The sequence below is a fragment of the Coturnix japonica genome, chromosome 6 (genome assembly GCF_054131305.1).
Source record: "Coturnix japonica strain WE chromosome 6, WE-NBRP24, whole genome shotgun sequence".
Classification (NCBI taxonomy): Eukaryota; Metazoa; Chordata; class Aves; order Galliformes; family Phasianidae; genus Coturnix; species Coturnix japonica.
Window position 1 is genome coordinate 27816306 of NC_140668.1, and position 20204 is coordinate 27836509.

Here is a 20204-nt window from a genome sequence, read left to right on the forward strand (position 1 = left end):
CTCGGAAATGTTACAAGTTCGAGCTTAGCATGTTGGGGAGAGAGCCCCCACCTTCACAGAGAGTACAGAGGGCCACTTGTGTCACCACTGCATAGACCAAGGGACGTGTGTTTGTACCACAGTCACTGTTGTCCTTATTGCTTTTATACATGCAGCATTGACTAGATTTTAAAGTAAGTCCTTCTCAGTTACGATCAATAACATACCTTGAAAAACAAGAGCAAACCTGACCCCAAAATCCCAAACTTCACACAGTCTGGGCATTCATTGTGTTTGTGGTCATGATGCTTGGGCTTAGGAACAATGAGATGCGGACTGCTTACATTCTGTGGATGTGGGAAGTTTTCTTCTACATGGGAAAGTTTTAGCTACACTTAAAGGGCCAAATTTTGAGATTCTGGGTATGTTTTGGATCAGACAAATTCTGGTTGATTTCAGGAGGCGTTAGAATGGTGCGACTACTAGAAAGGGAACTCAGGATTTGGCTCAGTAGAATCATAACGATTCTGAAAACTACAGGGACTTGGAGGCACACAAAGCCTTTTGTTTTTCCTTCCATGGAGCCAGAAGTGTGTTAAGTAGTGACGTCTAGTAAAATATCAGAGTAAAGTACACCATTCATAAAACTGCACGGATGATTAAAGGGTCTCTAATTCAACCCAGTGACCCCAGTGGAATTTTTAAAGTTTGAAAGCCATGACGTAGAGTATTATTCATTGCCCTTTCATTAGTGCTGACTACGCTCTAATTTTTCAGAGGATGGAAAACCTTTTTGAATCTTGTTATAAAACAATCTGGTTGATAGGAAACAAATGTATCCTACCAAGAAACAAGTGCATAAGACTGCTCTGGGAATTAATTTTCAATATTCAATGGCATAGTGAAATTAATGACAAAACTTGCAATAGCAAGACTTTTATCATTTGCTAGATTAAGAGGAACTCTCTACTATTGAAGGTTGCTTTGATGTCCCAACAAAGAATGGGGACTCATCTAGAGCTCCCATCTGCACCGTGATATTAGACCAAAAAAAAAAATGTCTAGTTTGATTCTTTCTTTGTGTATTAGTTACAGAAGAGAAAGCAATAACAAATGGTGACCTAGTGTATTAGTATATGCTGAGTAAAGTAAGCTATCATGTAAAAGAACCAAATTAAACATGTACCCAGAGACAATTAAGCATGGTATAAGGCTACCTAAAAACAAGTGTCCTGAAAACAAGTGTCCTAAAGCAGTGACAGAAATATTACACAACATGCAGATCATGTACCTGTCCTTGGACTGGTACATTTAGTCAGAGAACGCATAGGACTCTCACACTAGCCTATCACAGGACAATAGCCCTAAATAGCTGATGGGACTCACCTCCTCATTAGGAAGACCTAACTGGTAAGCTTGGAAAATCCTTGTGCCCAGCAAGAAGTCTGAGTCCTGCCCAGCACATGAACCATGTGCCATCGGCACTGCTGGCAGTGTTCAGCTGGCTCTGTTTGGTGCTGAGATGGGGTAGCAGTTATGAACCACTCTGCCAGCTGGGCAAATACAAGCAGCTGATGTCTGAGTAACAGTAGTGGAGTAGGATAGAGCTTTCCAGTTCTTCAGCTTCTTCTCCTTCTGCTTTTTTCCTTCTCCAGCCAGGCTCCCATCCAGTTGAAGCTGTGAGAAATCTGACATTGGATTTCCTAAGTCTCAGATGTGTGTTGTCCTCTTCCACTTGGATGTGCCATGCAGGCCTTGCTAGACTACCTGTGCTTCTCAGTGCAAAAAAAGGGCTTGTAATTCTCCAGAAATCTCCAGAAATGTCGCTTAGTTGTGAAGGAGAAAATGAAGTGAATGTTGTGCTTTCAGCACCATTGCCTGTGATGAGTTGAAACAGAAGTTTGGAAGATTTTGGGGATCCACTTGATACAGAATTTTGATCTTCACCGCTCTCAAAATCATGAGAGGCACAAACTCCACTCAACCACCATCCAGCCACCTTCTTGTTAGTTTCTTTTGTTACTTCATATACAAATAATTGCTCACAGCAATGGCACTTCTTGAATGATTGCATCAGATGTTCTCCTGCTACTAACGCACTTAGGGTCACAATCCTGGGCCTGCAGGTACAACGGATCTGTTTAATAGCGTTCAAATTTTGGGGGTGACCATATGAATGCTCTGATTGCTCATTCCCAAGATGGTATGCCTGTCAAAAGACACTTCCAGTTTTTGGGTCTTTGCCTTTGGTACCTAAGGTCTTGGCAGTTTTTTCAGCACTTCTGCCTCAGGCATTTTTGCTGTCTGGCATGTCAGCACCTACTAGCTTTAGCAACTTTGCAGCCTTGGCTTATTGCTTCAAAGCTTTGGCATGAGTGTGCACTGTGGCATCTTTTCAACTCCAAACCTACTTGCTTCACAGGTTTTCTTTGTGTTGTTTTTTTTTGGTTTTTTTTTTTTTCAGGATGTCAGAAACTGCCCTGACCCTAAGGAGGAAGAAAGAAAGACTGATCAGCAAGTTCAAACAGTGTCTATGCAGGAGAAAGATGTCTATCACAAATGAGCAAGTTCACTACATCACTTGCTGAGGAGGGAGGGATTCTGTGCAAGGGTGCCAGATATCATTCTACATGCCTAGGTACCATGAGAAGTCTTTCCAGGCATTCTTTAAGATAATACTTGTACTTCTTCTGAGAGCCTGCAATGATGGGATAGAGAAATCTCTGGCAAATATCATTGTTAAAAAGCTATGTCCATACTACTGTGGATATAGTTTCCACCATCAAAGTTTTTTTCCCTTTCACCTCTCTTCAAAGCTGAGAAAAACCACCATGTGGAAAGAGCTGTTGTGTTTAACAAATAAGATGCTTCCTAAGATGATGACCAGGAGACAGTTAGATATCCTTTGTACCATCTCACTGCTTTCACTGAAGACCTGAGCATTGATGGAGCTAGATGACCTTTCTGCTAGAAGTGCTGTGTTGTTGTGAACTGTTAACTGTCTCCTGCAAATTTTCTTTCAAGTGACTTTGCCCATCCAATCCTATAAACCAGACTTCAGCTCATCAGGAAATTGGAAGATGGAAGTAAAACCTCAACACTGAATAAGATCTAATAGCAAGTGAGACTCTAATGCTGAGATTTTTTTCTAATGCTTTCCTAGCAATTTGAAAGATCTTTCAGTAGATTTTAATGCTTGTTAGATCAAGAAAATGCCTTTTATCTGGAATCTGACTAGAAGAGTCACCGGATAGAATTCAAGGATTGAATAGAATTACCAGGATATTTTCTGTCAAGTTTCCCCAAGGAAAACACAGTTCTATCCCAAATGAAGAAGACTTGCAGTTTATTTACAAATCTGAAACCCTGTGGGTGTCCTTCATAAAAAAAAATAAAATAAAATAAAAAAATGGCAATCCTTGAGCTATTTGGAAGTGTGATTTTTCTGCAGGATTTTTCCAGTGGGTATTTTGCTATGAAATAAAATTTGCAAACAACTATAACAGTACACAGAGAAAGTGGAAAAATAACTTTAGCCGACATCATGTACAGTATGTTACACATAAAAAGAAAGAATCAATGTGAAAAGTAGTGCCATGACTTCAATAATCAGAACCTCTCCTTTAGCATCTAAGAAATGACAAGTGAGAAAGTTTTAATATAGGAGAGGATTTTTATTTGCATTTCTTAACAATAAGGGTGGTTTATACTCCACCTGGTGTCTTTTCTCACATCATCTTTTATGGGCTTCTCTCAGTGACAAGTACCTTTGTACAAAGGTTTTCCCCCTCCTCCCCCTTCCCTGGTTCTAACTCTAGCAGGCTTCAGCATACAAGCACAATGGGAGCATTGAAAGGAAGACAGTGGGACACCTCCTTTGATCTTGTGTTCTAATAACTTGTGTATGTTTGTGTCCAAAAACAATGTTCCAAGGCTTTTCTCGTGAGGGCTGCGGCTGCTGCCAAATGAAAAGAACACTCATCGCAGGGGTGGTGGAACAGTTAAACTGTATTCAGGACAGGAAAGTACTGGCCAGTAATGTAAACAGCAGACTGTAAACTCTGCTAAATGCTTTGATGACTGAAGAGAGCCCCTCTCCTGACAGCTGACAACACAGACAGCATAGATCTGTTCAAAGCATGGCACGGAGGGTCACCATTAAATCATACAGTTCCCTATTACTTTCCATATCCATTCTAGAGGATACTTTGCTCATGGACAAAAGAAATGTGTCTTGTATTAGAGCAAATGACTACTGTCAGGCAAGCCAGCTGAGCTCCTCCACCCCAGTGCTGCTTGCTGGATGTTCTCAGGGATTTTTTAAACTAGAAGAAGATGGATTTTTGCTTTCTTTTGTTATTTGCTGCTGACTTTCTAAGAAAAGGGTCTCAAAAAATAGCCCACAGAAGAACAAAATAGGACCAGTCAGACCTTACAGACAGACAGAGAAAGCACCAGAGCCACAGCAGAGGAGAGTTGCTTGATCAGAGACCTATTGTTTCCAGTCATGGCCTGGTAAAGTCTTATAAACTTTATCACCAGTATCTGTAGCTATATTTTGTATTTAGGTTCCACCTTTGGAACCAGCAGATTTGAAACTACAGATTTTGCCAGATAACAAAGCTTGATTTTCAGCATCAGAGCTTTTGGAAAACTTTCATGTAACATGAAGAGCTTGGATCCAGTGGGCATTGGTTCAGTATAGCACCTCATTTTGCTTTTTTGTTTTTGTTTTTTGTTTTTAAATAAGCATAAGTTTTTCGCTATATGAAGCAGTACTTATAAATAGACCAGAGTAATAAAGTATTAAAGGTAATAAATATCTGAAAAAGATAACAATATTACTGTCTTCCAGGCTGTGTGTGAATCACAATTCCAAAGCGTTTGGCAAACTCGCTCATATTGAACTGATAAAGAAAACTTTACTGTGAAGAACACACCTGGAGCACCATGTCTCTGCACAAACCTGGTAGTGGTAACTTGCTGCAAGTATTTTGTCAACCTAAAATACAAAAGAAAGCCTGTTTCTGAACATTAAAATATAGCAAACCAAACCTTCAGGTCTATTTTTAAGTTGCTTATGCACTGCATCTTTGGTTATTACTGATTTTCCATGTGAGGCAGCACATATCCAGCAACTGCCAGAGGTGAGGACAGCAGCCCTACTCTGCTCAGGTGCAAGCACTTCTGCCACACTGGATGTGGCCTAGACTTTGGCTGCCGCAGCCTACAGACATTCTTGGTGATGAAGTACATGTGATTTAAACAGAAAAGATCTGCATTTTTAACTGCAGGTTTTCTGTAACTTCATATAAGCGGCATAGAAAGTGCAGCTTCAGCTCAGTGCTCAGCATGGGTGCAGCCTGCTACAGCTGTGCAATTGGCTGTAGCCTCATGCCTGATGCTCAGGTGTGGTGGCAGAGGGCTGCCCAGCACCACATGCAGGCATGTTGCAGATGATAAGACACACAGACTGAGTGAGCCCTGTGTCTCCCCCTGGGTGTGTTGAATCCCTCACAAAGAAAACAAATCCCTGATGCACGGCAACCACACCGGTGCAAACAGCACACACAAAGCAGCTTGATCTAAGGAGCCCTTGCTATCTGCCTATACTCTCTGGACTTTGCTGCATAAACTGCTTTGTTTTCAAAATTCACTTAATCTTTTCTTAGAAAAATGCATCCCAAGGCTCATATAGATAAGACACTATCTTAAACCATCTCAAAACAAAAATCTCCCCCCCTCCTAAAAGAGACTTCTGAAGTCCTGGCAGATGGATAGACAGGAGAAGACCAAGTAAGATCTTCAATTATTTACTTCATACCTCTCTGATTTGTCACTTATCATTGGCTGCCAATGTTACAAGACCTTGCATCTATCCAGCAGGCTGCACATTGATCTAATCTGTGTGCAACATGCTCGGCCTCTTCTCTGTACCTCTGTAACATTTTCTTATGGAATTAATGACATAATTATTGCATTCAGAAAGGCTGTGTTAGGCTGAATGAAGTGAAGATAACCCATGGAGATCCATTTTGCCGATCTGCTCCACACTCCGTGTCCTTTTGCATTGTGTATTTTGAAATACATGACAGAAGCTACAGGAATTCTGGGATTTGCATCAAACTAACAAGCCCCCAATTCTTCTCCTGGCATTCAGTAACTTTGCCATGGTGGTTTTGAACTACTGCCAGACCATGTCTAAACAAGGCAGCTTTTTTTTTTTTTTTTTTTTTTTGCCAGCATCCTGCAAAGGCAGAGTGCAGTATAGAGGGCTTCGCTTTGGTCTCTGTTCTGTCAGCAGAAGGTCAGGTATACAGAGCACCTCTGGCACATTCAGCTCACAGCCAGCAGTTCCTCACGGTGCTACCTACTGCCGTTGCTTTGTGGGAGTTCCTTGCAATGTCATAAGGGAATCTTTCTCTATAGGGTTCCTCGTGTGTTCCAAGGCATTCAAAGGACTATGGACTGTGTCAATGAGACTAATGCTGTCTTCATGTAATAGCTGAAGGGCTGATTTATTTTAGATTTTAAAACAATCCAAATAACTTCCTAGGTAGTAAAAAACACGAGGTAGAATTCATCTCCCTCTACAGTCAACTGAGAGAAATACATGTTTCATATGGCCCGTTTCATATGTCTATAATTAAAGTAGCTGTTAATCATTTTCTAAAAGTACCTGTTAGGACACGAACTGGCTATCTTGATACAGGCACTTAAAATAGGTCAGATGAAATGGCTATTCTCCTCCCTTGGTTATACAGGGATAATGGGTGATGAGATGGAATGAAGATGTTGTAGGCAGCCAAATCTGGGTGAGGTGAGATGATTTCCACTCCCTGTATGTGGTACAGGACTCAAAGCTTCTTTCCTCTCTGATCTTGGGGCAACAGAACTTTATTTACACAAAAATACTGCTCCTATGTGCTGTGCACTGCAGAGCATATATGAGATCTGAGTGAAAAAATTGATACCACACCGATCAAGATGCCTTTGTCATCATACAGAAATCAGTTAAAATTTAAGTTACGTAGTGTTAAGCCAATCCCGGGTGCGCACTTACGGCTGTTGAAGAATGATTTAAGGTGTATTTTCCGTTTCTTCAGGGAGCAAGAATTTGGAAAATTTCAGTGACACCAAGTGAAGAAGTTCATTTTGTGTTGTCACAGTGGAAGAGGAGAATTCCTGCACCAAGTTCAGCCAAGTTGCTGAACTGATCTGGAGACTGCATACCAGTTTCAAGAAACCCCCATGAAGTACAACTCATTCTCTTTCCATCTGAATTGTTGTACAACAACATACATAATACTTAAAGAAAACCTTGTTTTGTAGTTTCCTCACATCTTGAGCATCTCCTTCTGAGAGTGGGAAAGCATTAATAAAACTGGATTTAAAATTTTACAAATCAGCTTAAATCTCTGTAGAAAAAGAATGTGCTTCAGCTCTTCCTCACCGCCAGGTGATCATTCAGTACTCCGTGAAACTTTTTTCTGTACCACAAACCAATGAGATAGATTATGTAAATGCTGTTTATAAATTATGGAATGGTCTTTTGTGTTCAAACTGGTGGGAGAAACTGATTTAAAAGGACCACAAAATAGCCCACTTATCCCAACCTTCATTTCAACAATTAAAAGTATCCAGATAGGATTCCTTGCTTTCATTTTAAGTCATTATTACAGGTAGCTGTAAGAATTCCAAACTACTACAGTGCTCTAAGCCTCTGTCAAGCTTATAGTTGGGGATCAGAGTGTACAGAAAGCAGATTTTCTGCTTTGTAGGAAATTCCTCAAATAATTTTAATTATTCTGAGGGAAAAAAAACAAAAAAACAAAAAAACAAAAAAAAACCACCTTGAAATTTCCATATATATATATTTTTCAATGCTGCTTTTCATTTGAAACCAATTGTTCTGATTTTTAGGCTTTTCCTACTACAAAGCACATTTATCTTTTTAATTCTTATATAATGGAATAAAAAAAAGATACTTCATGTAGAAATGTTTGATTTCAAAACTAGAAAGAAGTTCTGTTTCAAGTCTAGTCAAATATTTTGCTCCAATATTTTTAATATACAGAAAATTGTCAAAAGCAAAACATTTATAGGGATTGCCATTTGGCAATGAAAAGCTGTTCCACCATAAATTTTCTGGCCACTTCCAGTTTGAAACGTGAGACAATACAGGGATTATATTTACAAGTGGGTTTTGTGTCTTCAGTGACATTACTCATCCCTTTCATCTCCTAAGGGCAAAGATGACTCAGAAAATGATGATTGAAAATCCAGGCCTTAGATACAACAAATAGTATATTCGTATTGTATCACACTTTAAAGGTTTAAGATTTCGTCTGAATAAAAATATTCCCTCTGATTCATTTGTCTATTTACCTCACTAAATTCATCATCTTGGTGCTTTCAGTGAGGAAAGTACGCCTCCATTTCAGATGCAGTTCAATCTATTCCAGTTTTACTATAAAGTGTCTTATTTTTGCCAGTTTTCTCTGCATGTTGTTGAATACTCCAGGGTGCCTCTGATTTTTCTAAACATTTTGGCTAGCTAAAAGCAGTTGGCTTTATTTTATGTATTTTTATACCAAATATGTATACAGTTACTTTGTTAGAATATCAGTACTTCTTCCCCACATGAGAAGCAAAAGTGAACAGCACTTTGTTTGCTAATACTGAGCTGACAGTCACAATATACAGCATCCAGACTAACCTCAGAAAAGAATTCTGTCCCCATCCAATACTATAAATAATACAGGCATAATCCTATAAAAATATAAAATATAAGAGGAGAAAAAAAAAAAAGAAAAAAAAAAGGAATCTTAAGTATGTCTATTCCTCTTTTGGCTTTACAATTGTACAGTCCCTCTGAAGCCATCACATTTCATTACAGCGGAGCTTTCTGGTCTGACTACGGTTATAGAAAAGCAGCCTGCACAGCCTTGAGTTCTTTCCCTGTATTTGGCATAGATTTCAAGTCTAGGATGAGCATATGACCTTCCAAAAAAAAAAAAATCTTAAATTCAGAATATATAAAACAGGCTGCTTAGCCATTCTTCTTATTTCTAAAGGAGATTAAATGCAGTTGAAGAAACTACACTGCATTCAGAAGCTGGACCCTTTGGAAGAAAGGGTGACATTTTCTCAAAAAGAAAAAGTCCACAGACTAGGACTTTTCAACTGTTTCAGTATAAAGGAGCCAAATATAAAGAGCAGGAAACCATTCTGTACTTTCAGAATAATGTGAAAAAGACAACCCAAGAGAGCTTTAATACCTGAAATGCTCTTAAATCCTAAAGAAAGACTTTTTGTAATACTATATCAAAAGGGGAAAGGGAAATAGCCCAACACAGTGCTTTCCTTTTTTCAACACGATATGGATGTGGAAAGTATGTTAATTCTTGTATTCTCAAAGGAAAACAAATAGCATAAACAGACAGACAGGAGAGGAAGAGAGCAGTATGTTTAAAATAATAGAGAAACCCACCACTCATTTAAGCTGTTAGCTCTGGGAAGGCTCAGGCTGTGTGTCCAATCACAGGACCTACAGTTTATGCCAAGACTTGTTTCAGATGCATTCTGCACCAACTCCACCGAATGCAAACACAATTAGAGCATTCAGCATCAGACAGTAGGGGATCCCCTTTGATGTTGGGATAAAATGAGGATATGCATGGTTTTGTCCAAAATGACAACCATCCCAGGTTTACTAATGGGTATCTAATAGAAAAAGAGAACTTTATGATGCTCATTAATTACCAAACTGTCATGTGCTTCTGGCAGAAAGAAAGTAATCCTCTTCTCCAGATTAGACAGCCACCACAAAGGACTTCAAAGAACTTTCAGTCCCCTCCCCTGAGAGCTGCCTTGCATAAACCTCACAGCACTAACCGTGCAAATTAAAAGAAGGGAGCAGTTGACAAACCCTTCCTGATACATGCGCAGTCTATTGCAGTTGGCAGTTCAGACACGAGCCCTTATTCCGTTGGCAGATGTGCACATTCTTTATACAGAAAAAAACATGCTCTAAAATTCACACAAAACTTTACAAATTATCTGTAAACAATGCTTTATGTTCTTGCTTTTAAGCCTGGAGATATTTGTGCTGAAGATTCTTTGGTGGCAATAAAAATTTCTTTCTAAAAACATGAAAACACAGAAGAAATACAGCTGAAAGTCCAGTTCCCAGAAATTTTCCTCAGATTTTTTTCTTAATGAGGAGCAGCGAAAGTGTGCCCATTTTTCTGGCAAGTCGCCACAATGGGTACAAAGGGCTACAGAGATCATCTGATATGAGAATGGATGTGTTAGGGAGTCTGAAGCACTTACAGTGATTCTCCTGGATTTATATGGTCAGACACCGATAGAGTTGGGAATTTCTCTTTCAGCACAAATTCCTTCTCTTGCTCCTACATTTCTATAAACTTTATATGTTGTTTTGGTGTGGTTTTTTTCCCCTAGGCACTGAACTCTACAGAGACTTCAAAGTATGCAATACATGTCACATATTTATGATCGTCACCCTAATGCATGTGTTTATGGTTGTTTTTAGAAAGGTATACAGTCATAAAGTCTGAATTATCTCTCAGGAGGAGCAGGGGGACAGGTACTTCTGGTGTTTGGATGCACATGAATTCCAGATGGCAGGATTGTGTTCTTGAGCAAACTTGCCTTGTGGTTTTATATTTACCCATGTAGATTCAAATCACTTTACTGACAAGGTGGAAAACAATGAGCCCCTGTATGATTTGGAATGTCACTCAAAGTCCTTCCAAAGCAGCATTCAGTTTAAGTTCTGTGTCTTGGTCTTATCTGGACAGAAGAAGCTTTAAGAAGCCTCACAAGTTTTAATCGTAAATAAGGGCTTTCTCCAACCACCTTGAGGGCATTCTTTAGTATAGAATGACTGCAAGAAGCATGCTGCTGTCCAACATAGAACTGGCTTTACATTTACACACACAGTGTCCTGGGGAAATACTGCTGAGTGACAAAAGGTACTAAGAGTCCTGGGGAAAAAGAAATAATCACAGGTACCATCAGAATTATTCCTTTGCTCACAACACTTCTCAGATAGCACCTCTTTCATATGTCATGTTAAACCTGTTCAAAATCCTAAACTGACTGACTCCCTCCTTACCCAGTAATGTGTGATGCTTCTCTGTTTGATTTTTCAGTAGCAACAAAATACCTGGGAACAAAAATATGAATTTTTCCCTTTCTATGAGTAACTTCACATTCTTGAAAACTCTAGGGTTGCATCAGAAGAGCCATTTATCCTCAACATGTGACCACCCAAGCTCAGGGCTACATACGCAAAATATTCAGCAAAGTTTGCTGAAATCTGCTACTCAGCCTTTTTTAGGGAAAATTCTTCTATGGGTAGAAACTTCCAAGTGATTCTATGACTTCTTTTGTTGTTTATAATTAATTTTTGGTAAAAAAATAACTTAGAAAATACTCTCTGCGCAAAACTGGAAAAGATGGAATACTGTCTTAAAGTTCCTTCTCCTTTCAGTTTTCATCTATTTGCTTGAGGAACCAAAATACTTTCCCAATTGTCTCTACAATTAAGCTCTTAATTGATTCTTTTGCTCACTAAACACATGCTTCCCTCCCCCCCCCCCCACCCCCCACCCCCCCAAATTAATTAATTCTAATGGTCTTGATATTTCTCAATTGTCATGAGTGGGACACTGGCATTCCTATCAGCTCTCAAGAAAAGTATTCAGAATGAACATAGTTATAATGGCTGAAGAACATAATATTTGAGTGTCTGTTCTGTCAGTCCCAAGGTTATTACCTGACAGCTACCAGCACCAGAATTAGACCATAGAAATAAGCAAGTGCCCTATGCTGAGGGAGAGACAGGCACTGTTCATCAAGAATTCAAATGAAATATGATCATAATAATTAAAATATCAGTTGTATTGTGCCACAGAAACTGGCCTGATTGTATCTCCACAGATTCTTTCCTTCCCAGCATAACCTGTTAAAAATACCTCCAAATATAACCCCATATGCTGTTGATGCGTATGTATATATTTATATATGCTATTTCTGTGTATTCCACTATTTTGTACAAGATTAAACCAAGGCTATTATTAAAGACAGATATGAATACCTGGTAAGTTTGTTAGGAATTTGTAGGCTGAATATAGACGCAACATTTTCTTCTCCATTCTTTTTTAAAGGGTGCACATTACAGCTGAAAACCAAATGCGCTCTTTCACTTTGTATTTGTACAGCAAGATTTAATCTTTGATACAACATCCTCTGTTAAGAATACCCACTTCCACCTTCTTTCCCAAACACTTAAAGAACAGATATAGTCAAGAACAAGTCACTCCCAACTCCAGTTCATAATTGTGCATTTCAAAAGGAAGCCTTTTCTTGGGTAGACAAACTGGAGTAATGCATTCATTCTACTTCCACTCATAATGTCCATCACAATAAGACCAAAATTCCAGTTAATTCCTACATTGGTAAATTTCTACGGACGCACATCAACTTTCAGGATACATCCTGAGAAATGTAACTCCTTTTGTTAGCTGTTTTCTCTAGTTAGTGTCAATGAAGAATTTTAAAACACACTGGCTTCCATCAAACAATTCATTTTACCGGCTGTGAGCTAATTTGAGTAGTTTTCCTTTGGTTTAGGTGAAAACAAGGAATATCTGTAAAAGCTTGGGAACAGAAAGATCCTTGCAGGCAGAAACTGAACTCAAGTTAATATAAAAAATGCAGTGACAGAGGGCTTTATCTTGATTTTTTGTGTTGTTTGCTTGAATCTGTGAAAGAAGCAGTGAAAGAACAAATTATGGCAGCAAGCAGAAATCCAAAGTGAGCAGAGAAATGTTTGTGACATGATCTGAGAAGAGTGAAGAGTTTTAGAGTGGAGGGCTGGCTGGGAAGAGGGCCATGGTCTCAGACATGTTGCTAATCCCAGCTGTGCTCAGGCAAACAGGCTCCTGTGCATATTCTTTTAACAAAATAGATTTGTCCCAGAGATTCAGTCCATAGTCAAGTTCTCCTCCCAACAGAAACAAGCTAAAATTGGTGAGCCCCTTAGGTCAAAAAGGGATTAGTGGTGTTAGCAATGATATCTGAAGCGTAAGCACAGAAATTTCAAGTTGCTATTCCTGCAATTCTGAAGTACAGGCTCTGGCAGTTGTTCAGTTCAGTGCCAGACTTGAATGAATGGTACAGAAGATGGTCAGAAAGGACAGAAGCTTTTTTTTATGCAGTCAACTAGTTCATTCTAGCATCAGTGATTGTGGCAACTTATTTTTTTCCCCTCCAGTATCTGAATCATTCTAATCCAGAACCAGCCCTTGATATGCTTGGATGAATCCGCACAGGGCATAGCTGGCCACAGCACAGCTAAGATGTAGGAGTCAAGAGGGAAGGAAGAGACCCCACTTGAACTGGAAAAGTGCTTGAGGAAATTTGTGTTTTTGGCATATTCAAATATTTGTAAGGTCTTCCAGGATAAACAGGCAGTGAACCAGTTTATACACACTCCAATGCATCTGGACTTGCAGATCAAGATCAGGAGAAAAAGACAAGCAAAAGTCCTTCCAAAAGGCTGTGGATTTGGCTGTAGAACTTGAATCCTTCTCTTCCTCTTTCAAGAGCCCACCAAATAAGAAGGCAGCTGGAGAGGAAAGTGATGCCAGTTGATTGCTATGAGCTGAGGCAGCATAGCTTGATCTGTATTTTAGGAAAGGGGAAGTCCTGAGGTATTTGAGTTTTTTTGTGCAATTAGCAAAAGCAATCAATTCAGACAGGATAAAAAAAGTGAGTTTGTGAGTTTGCCAGGAGTTTTCTTCACAGGCATGGTGAAAAAGAGAAGTGGCCAGCAATGTGGCAGTTTTAGAATTCACCCATCACTTCCATACATGGATACATGCAAATGAACATGTGCACACACAGTGCTCCTTTTCTGTTCTATCCATGTTCAGAATTTCTACTGGCTGAACTTAGATATCAGTGATGGAGGGCAAGCGTACCACAGTAGGTGCTTAGAGTGTTCACATGGGACTATATTACTACTAGTTACTGCTGGGCCTTTGAAGAGATTGAAACATTCTGGTTAAAGCTGGTGCTTTCATGCTGAGTAAGCTGAAGCTAGAAATTTGGCAAACATCTGCTTTGCATATTAGGTTAGGTGATGTATTGCTACCACAGTGATCAGGAGTTTTTCTAAAGGATCCATGAGTATTTCATATTTGAAGTTGAGGGTGAATGAGGGAAGAGAGTGTTACGGGTCAGAGACATTAGAAGTAACAGTGCATGGTCATGTGAGAAAACAAGGAGAAAAAAACTGACCTATAGAACTTCTGACAAAGAGAGTGTTTTGTTGGAGAAATTAAAGTAATATTTGCAAATTTTTTTTAGTACCGTGAGGTGTCAGAGTTATTCTGGTGAGTGTTCAGAATTCGTAATTTGAGACCAGATTTTGATGAAGGTAAAATCATTAAACCAACAAAAAGATTCTTAAGAGATCCTGATTTAAAGTTAGAGAAAGTGATGAAAATATGATATACAAGGCAGGACAAAAGTGAAAATTCCTAACAAGCATATTCAAAATGCAATAAAAAAGTTTGTAGGAGGCAGTACACACCAAATTACACAAGAATGGAAGGCAACCCTTCTCTCTACACAGGGTTCACCCTATGAGGATGGCTAACATTAAGCCTGAAGTCACAACAACAATTTGAAGACTAAAATATATAGTAAATAAATTCAGATTATACACTACTGAAGTTATTTTTACTCTGTGTTTGTATGTGACATAAATAAACTAGTAATGATAATCATGATTCTTTCAGAGGGAGCATCCTTGAATATACTACGGCTGTAATCATTTCACAGACTCTCTCACTGAAAGAGGTAAAACCACAGAAAGACCAAAGCCTATGAAGAAATAAAACCAAAGACCAGGGAAGAGAAAATAAAATGTAAAAGCATAAAAATAGAAACCAACACACACAACACATCCCCAAAGCTTAAACACTAAAAATGAGAAAGAAAAATAAAAAAGGAGCTAAAGTGTCAAAAGAAACAAACAGCACTTCCACAAACAAAAGGGATAGTAAGAATCGAAGTCTATAGTTTGACACAACTGTGCTCAACGTTGTATTTGTTGTAAGAATAAAGTTGATCTTCCTGAGTATGTTCTGAAAGATTACGACTTAATTATATTAGGTGTCCTGAATGGTCTTGTGGATAGTGTTTTTATAATTGTTCTAAGAATTGTTTAAAAAGCTGGAGTGAGAAAGTAGAACCCTGCCTATCCCTTCAAGATTCCAAATTTGTACCTTTGAAACTGGGACCTGAATAGGAAGCTTACAATAGACTGCTCAAGCCCCTGGTGTTAAGGACAGTATAAACTCCATGGAAAGAACAAGAGAAATGAGCCAGAAATACTATCATGAAAAAGATTCACACTATCAAAATTTCCTGTACCTACCAAATGGCACAGATATATCTAAAGGCAGAAACATGTATTAAAGCTGGAAGATGTTTGCTGCAACCATAATGTGGTTGCTAAATGAAGATAGATTTGCAGCAAATATAAATGATGTTCTCCACCACAAAAGAGAGGGAAAAGCAGGTTTCAATTCAGAATTTCTAGCTTTCAAAACAGTGGAGTAGAAACGTCCTTGATGTGCTAGCCCCAGTTCTAGAATGAACACTTCTAGGACACCTCATAGGACACCTGAATACTCGTCTGTCTTTGAGACATGCATTTATACAGTCCAGACCTCAAAAACTAGGGTCTTTACCAAGGCACCCATGTGCAAACTCCTCCCTAACATCTTGCTTCCAGACAAATCATCCCCATTTCCTTCTTACTTTTAAAAGATTTCCCAAAGGTCTGGTTTAGACCATGATGGACAGAAAAGGAAAGCCAGCTGTGGAGGTACATGGTAAGAAACAAGTGACTATACTGAAGAACAGCATTAGGAGGTAATAACTGACTGCATTACAGTCATATTCAGAAAGAAGATCTATACAAATGCCAGTGGATGAGATTGTTGAGGTCAACTAAGCCAGGTCAGAGCCTACAGTGCATTAGGGTAAGGATACTCCAGTAAGTTTAGATATAACATGTATGATAATAAACATCTAGCAGCATCACAACAGTAACACTGATTGAAATCCAAGTATTTACTAGGATTACATGTAAATAGAAAATATTAGCTAGTGATCAGATAGCAGATACTTCTCAAACAGAGCTAGATCTGTAGTTAACAAGTGGCTTGATTCATCAAGTAGGTCACTAAACAAGTGCTTGGTAGTACGTTAGTCATGCTTAGTGAAGTATTAACCATATCGAAGATTTCATAAAACCGTAAAGCATAGAGTTATTATTGCTGGACTCAAGCTTGAAAGCAATCCAGTAAACTTTGATACCACAAAGCATAAGAACTTTAAATGACTGATTCTTCAGTGTATCCAGCCAATGGCCTGTCACCATGGGAGGGTAATAATTCATGTTGAGAGGATGGTCAGAGTGGATAAACTCATTGCCAGCTTTTATCTGATGATATAAAGATAACAAAATGGGAAAATAGCTCTATTCATCCTGAAGGCTCTACTGTTTGGAGGCTGTTTGTATGTTGAAAATAATTACAGTATTACTTCAGAACTGTGAGTGCATTTTCTACTAAAAAGTAATCAGCATAATAGACTCTTAAGAAGATCTATTTGAAGATTCTGTTGAGGGTCAGAGCAGCTTATCTGTTCTTAGAACTGGAAAGATAATATTAAACATGCAAAGAAGCAGCTATGATCAAAACAAAGCCACTCAGCAAACCGAAAGGTTCCCCCGCTATTTCACCCTGCACAAAAAGCATTATTTCCTGATCTATATATACAGACAGTTACTTACATGATCTTTAACACAGGGAACACAACCTTAAGATGATATTTTTAGAGCAGTATTTGCTCATTCTGATGTTCCCAAGTTTCTCTGGCAGCCACCCCTGGGTTTCCTATTTTTACACATGAAGGAGGCAAAGGTAGAAATGCTGGTGCGCTGTGCCAGTGAGTTCAGAGCAGCAAAAACAAGAGTCTGTGCCTTGGGTTGTGGAAGAGCTTAGAACTGCAGAGGCACAGGAAAGGCCCATCACACAGCAAGTGAGGAGAGCAAGTATAAAGCAAGGCATAAAATAAGTCTACAATTTAATCTCCCTCTTGAAACCTCAAGATGAGTGTTACAAAGAAATGATTAGATATGCAAAGCATACATTTCAAATCAAAAGCTCTCGTGCCTCTAATACAAGAATATCAGGTTTCAACTCTGAACTGATAACCCAGTTAAAGAACAATACAAATAGCTCTTCAGCAACTGTTCAACTCTGTGTCATTTGCTGACCAGCTTCTCATTCCCTACTTGAGTAAACATATTTGACATGGCCAAATATGTCAACATTGACCAAAAAAAAAAAAAAAAAAGGAAAAACAACAACCAACAAATCAAAACAAAAATAGTGGCTCCATACCCACAGAGAGCCCTATGGTCTATTCTCTTGCAGCCAAACCTGGTTATGAAACAGTCTTGTGAAGGCAAATTGCTGTAACAGAGAGGTGCTGCATGCAACAGCAATGGAGTTCTGTCAAGGCTGGGATGCAAGGAGAGTGGAAGTTAATAGGGTCACTTAACTTCATTTGGGAATCGAGAGACTAGGAAAAAACACCATATGCTCTCCTGAAAGAAAATCAGCAAGAGGAACATCAGGCAGATGTAGGTAGTTAAGACTGGTTCTTATGACTTTAGGAAGCACATCACAAGATCTACAGTAATTCACAATAAAAGCTTTAAGAATTAAAAGCTTTATGGTGCTACAAATAAATTTCTGTAGCTCAGCATTAAGGTTGTATTTAAATGAGATAGGCCTGCATTGCACATCCTGGGATAATGACAATTTTTTCTAAAACTACAGTATTTCAGGGGTGAGCAACACTTATGAATGTAATGAGTATAAATTATTTTCTAAAACATATTGGAAAATATTGAAGGTACATGAAATATGAATGACTCTTGTATAACAATCTAAGTAGTATAGACTGAGAATACGACTGAAACAAATTCCTGTTTTCCTGATTTTTTTTCCTTTTCCCCATAGAGAAATACATGTTTTAGTGTTTACGCTTTTGTAGAGCTCTGACTGGAGTAGGGCGTCTACCACTGAAGCAGAGCAGAGTTCAAGCAGCTGCCTGATGAGGTAAGAATGAGTGCTGTGACAGGGGCTTAACAGGCAGGACAGAATCCTCATCTTGGTAGTTGGGAGCAGAAGGAGTAATGAATGGAAATTTAATTTCAATATTTATGAAGAGACAGGGCAAGAAAACAAGGGGAAAGGTCCTCATCTCTTTTGGATGGGCTTACTAAAGTCTAATTTTGGCAAACATATCCAGTCAGAAATCTCTCCGTTGACACACTGTCATAAACTGTTATTGCTCTTAAGTTACAGGAGGGAACAGAGAAATCTCCTCAGTCAGGGAATCTCCAGCTGTCTGGGTCAACACCGCAGACTGATGGCATCTGGTCCCTCGCTGTATATGAAGAGGAACACAGTGATGTAACTGCTATTTAAATTACAAAGGTAGAATATAAACCAGAAGAAGGAAGGTACAATACACAGAAGCTAAAGCTAGAAAGCTCTCTAGGTATTGTTTTTTTCTACTGAGCTTAGCAACAATTTTGGAGAGGAAATTCAGTAAACTTGTGAAAGAGACTGAAGAGACAGAAAAGGAGGAATTTCCCGCAATAGCAGCAATTTGGACTTTCTGCCAACCTCCTTCCAACCTGATCACTGAATTATTTAATATTCTAGGTTGGAAGGGACTCAAGGTCATTCAGTTCAAACCTCTTCTCAAAGAAAGGCTGACTTCAAAGTGAGATCAGGTTGCTGGGGGCCTTGTCCAGTTAAGTTCTGAACATCACCAAGGACCGAGATTTCACAGCACGTCTGGAAGCATGTTCCAGTGCTTAACCACCTTTACTGTAATATGTGTTTAGAATTTCCCTTGATGGAACCTACAACTGTTGCTTCTCAACCTTTCACTGTGCACCTACGGCAAGAGCCTGATGAGGATTAAGAGTGTAGGATCTGCAACACTTTATCAAGTGTTAGTGCCAGTTATTCAGCAGCAAATTTCTAAGTAATGTAAGTTGATAGGAGAAGTACAAGGATCTATCTTCACCACATCTGCTTTCAAAAAGCAGACGTTTAGGAACTTAGAGAGTGCAATCCAGCAGTAGAGCATATAATTAGCCATATGTTTAATCTCTTCTTGAATCTACTTTGGTTTCCACAGAACACTATCGTAGTAAGTGTTGTAGTTGAATCATAAATTATGAAAAAGTGCCTCATTCACTTGAACTAAAACACACCAAGATTTCTCATGTTCAGCAAAACTGCTTAAAAAAAGTAATAGAAGCAAGTGAGACTAAGATGCATGATTTATGAGACTTCTGTGGCAGCAGATCTTCAGGATGTTTCTACGCTTTCCAATGCAGGGAAACTTTTGAGATAGCAAAAAATTCTCATTGGAGAATTTCTAGTAAAACCACGAGAACTATCCCTATGAAATTCCTCCACTAGGCATCCAGTGGTATAACCTCCTGTGTGATGGCATTGCAAGACAGGCCTGCTCACCCAGCAACTTAGCTATCAAAATATACCATAGATGCTAAATCTATATATGCACATGAGCAATGACTTCAAAAATGCAAAGAATGAAATTTGGAAATACAGGGCTTTTTTTTTTTCCCCAAAGGACAGCTCCTTGCCCACTATACAGATCAAAGGCAAATTGCAAAGTTGTTATCAATAGAGACATCAGTTTGTCTAAAACTAAAAATAAAATACTCTGCTGTTACTACTAGTCACTTTAAAATGCTGGATGTTCTCTTCTATATTCTTGCCTATTAGAACATCAAATCTTAAAAAGCAGTCTCCCCTTTTTCAAACTATGCTTATACTAGCACTGATTTTAACTACCATGGCTGCTCTCCATTCTGTCTGATGCCCCCATTCCCCCATCCCTTTCTGACAGTTTAAGCATAGTCATTATAGCCAATGTAAAAATAACCATCAGATTTCTATCAAGGTACCATGTATTACCAAATTAGTAAAGTCTAATTCTATGCTCCAGAAAAATCAGTCTACACTGACTGTTCGTGTCTGTGCTGAACTCTTACCCTG